The sequence below is a fragment of the Drosophila biarmipes genome, unplaced genomic scaffold, assembly GCF_025231255.1.
Source record: "Drosophila biarmipes strain raj3 unplaced genomic scaffold, RU_DBia_V1.1 ptg000004l, whole genome shotgun sequence".
NCBI classification, from domain to species: Eukaryota; Metazoa; Arthropoda; class Insecta; order Diptera; family Drosophilidae; genus Drosophila; species Drosophila biarmipes.
The window spans coordinates 1,525,072-1,527,824 of record NW_026114526.1 but is presented as its reverse complement, the minus strand read 5'-3'; the positions used below and the strand labels follow the sequence as shown (position 1 = coordinate 1,527,824).

Genomic DNA, 2,753 nt, shown 5'->3' with positions numbered 1-2,753 from the left:
ACTTACATGAGGCATCTCAAGTTTCAAATCATTAAAAAAATCCAATATATTGGAATTTAATGGCAAGCGACCAAATGTTACGTCGAAGTTTTCGATGAAAGCATAAATTTTGGCAAGTTTTGTAGAAACTGGATCTTCTTTGTTTTCTGAAACTGTCTGAAAATCGTCCAAAAATGCCGAGAACAGCGACTTCTCTTCAGATGAGGATGCGGTTGAAAGAATTGATGAGGCAGTGGAAGCAAACATCTCTTCATGCACAGGAGTCTCGAGCGCTGGAATATTTCGTGTTTGTGCCTTAAATAATAAAGCGATAATAAGTATGATATGTATTTTGGATTTTAGTTTGCTACAAGTATTAGTTTTTGACGAAGAAAAAAAGAAAAAAAACCTACAACATAAACAAAACAAGACCCACATTTCAAACATTCTACGACATACAGCTTACTTCTTTCAACTCATATAAACGAAAAGCAGTTTTTTTTTTAAATTAGCCTTTGCTAAGGATTTTTGATTGTTCGACAACATACAATTTACACGAGGATCCATGTAAATCGTTGCCAACAATGCATCATTTTCTAATAATTTTCTTTCTCTTATTTTTATCTGTGCCGATAGTTTTTTTAAATTTAATTGTAGCTATTATACCATTTCAATTTTAGTTCCATCCATATTACGAAGAACTCACTATAAACTAAATCTTTGTTTTGTAGCTTTAGGGTTGCCTGGTGTGTGTCACTGAAAGCGTCAATGTACGTCTCGATCCAATCCCAATCGGCCTCTACACAAATATTGTGCTGCGTTGCCAGGAAATCCTTTAAGCCCAATAATTTCTTTAGCATTAAATACGTCGAATTCCACCTTGTAGCAACGTTGAGCGATGGTTTTTTCATTTTCAACAAAGACACGTCTGCATAGATTTTATAAATATGAAGTATTTATAATATATATATGTATATATATAATATATATTTATTTATTTATTTATTATTTTCCCCGATTTATCCCTATTGGAATATAAAGCAATTTGCATAATGTGCGACAGCCACTTATTTTATTAAATTTAAATTTGTTTTGTTTACATTAAATACCCACAGTTGCAGAGTGCATGCTGCACATCTCACAAGGTGTATATTAGCCAGTTCAATAGAATCCTTTCAGAAGATTCTCGCTTTCTATGTCTTCTTCAAAAAGAGATTCCTCTGTCGCATCATTTAATACCTGGACGGCATGGACATGTTTCGTACATAATCAGACGTAATGCTGTGTAAGATAATATGAAATTAAAAAAAAATCACATATTTTTTTACGTACAAAATTCTATGGAATTCAATTTTTACCAGTAAATCTGATCAAGTGATATGCCATAATCATCTAAGATTTGTAGAATTTCGATATATGGCTTTGCATGCATTCAGCTGATTACATAGTTTGCCATATATGGCTCTGTATGCATGTATACATTACTTCATGTGAAAGTTGGTGGAACAGTTTTTTTTGTCGTTGTAACATAGAAATACATTGCATTTCTCACAAAAGGTTTTTGCAGAGTTGCCTTTGCTTTTTCCAGGTGGGAAAATGCCCAATATGGTCCTCCCGAACAGAATTCAATAGAATTTCCTGGTGCATTCGTCTTTTGCTGGTAGTAGGAGTACCTTCCCTACTTGTACACGGGGATGAAGTTGGAGTCATCGCAAGATATATGAAATGATAATATGAAATTAAAAAAAAAATCACATATTTTTTTACGTACAAAATTCTATGGAATTCAATTTTTACCAGTAAATCTGATCAAGTGATATGCCATAATCATCTAAGATTTGTAGAATTTCGATATATGGCTTTGCATGCATTCAGCTGATTACATAGTTTGCCATATATGGCTCTGTATGCATGTATACATTACTTCATGTGAAAGTTGGTGGAACAGTTTCTTTTGTCGTTGTAACATAGAAATACATTGCATTTCTCACAAAAGGTTTTTGCAGAGTTGCCTTTGCTTTTTCCAGGTGTGAAAATGCCCAATATGGTCCTCCCGAACAGAATTCAATAGAATTTCCTGGTGCATTCGTCTTTTGCTGGTAGTAGGAGTACCTTCCCTACTTGTACACGGGGATGAAGTTGGAGTCATCGCAGGTCGTCCGCGCTTCTTTATTTTCCTGCCTTTCACAGGTGCTCAGCTATTAAAAGCTTGAAATCGAAGAGTGGCATATATTGATCTGACTTACGACGCCATAGAATCAATGAATTCAATACGCATATATCAAAAAAAATATTTTTTTATACCATTTTCTTAAGCGCAATTGAATTCTATAAAGTCCAAGTAAGGAATCCAGTAAGTCAACGCCACCCATATAATTATTGTAAACATCAACTGGCTTAGGAGAGTTGATTTCTACATACTTTTTGTCTTTCTTACTGAATCGTTTTTTTGTTGTAACAGGATTGCTTCCCACGTAACTAGATAATGCATATATACATAGAATATAAACATGCAAGTTATATGACACATTACTTAGGGGCCCTTGCCCAATTTATAAACAACTTTGAGCCAAGAGCTTTTTCCATTCTTTAAACAATCGATTCCCACCCAGATCAGTTTCACACTCTCCGCGCCAAACGGATTCTGCAAACATCCAAGCCGATATTGTAAACACCAGAGCCTCAAAAAGGGAGACCCAAGATCGCTAACGTAAACATCGATTTCCGGCAGAATTTCAATTCTGCAAAATTGCAATTTCAAATTTGATTGACGC

The 2,753-nt window shown here is 34.6% G+C and overlaps 1 long non-coding RNA gene across 2 annotated transcripts; it reads right to left on the bottom strand.

Moving 5' to 3' along the window:
• Positions 1-1,039: 1,039 nt before the first annotated feature.
• LOC122818753 (uncharacterized) lies at positions 1,040-2,341 on the bottom strand. 2 transcript variants are annotated; one of them, XR_007764803.1, is made up of 4 exons: positions 2,226-2,341; positions 1,777-2,160; positions 1,338-1,657; positions 1,040-1,260 (listed from the first exon to the last, which is right to left on the bottom strand). It is a non-coding gene; the product is annotated as an uncharacterized LOC122818753 (long non-coding RNA). The 2 variants fall into 2 exon arrangements; XR_006368254.2 differs by having other exon boundaries at positions 1,777-2,341.
• Between the last annotated feature and the right edge of the window lie 412 nt (positions 2,342-2,753).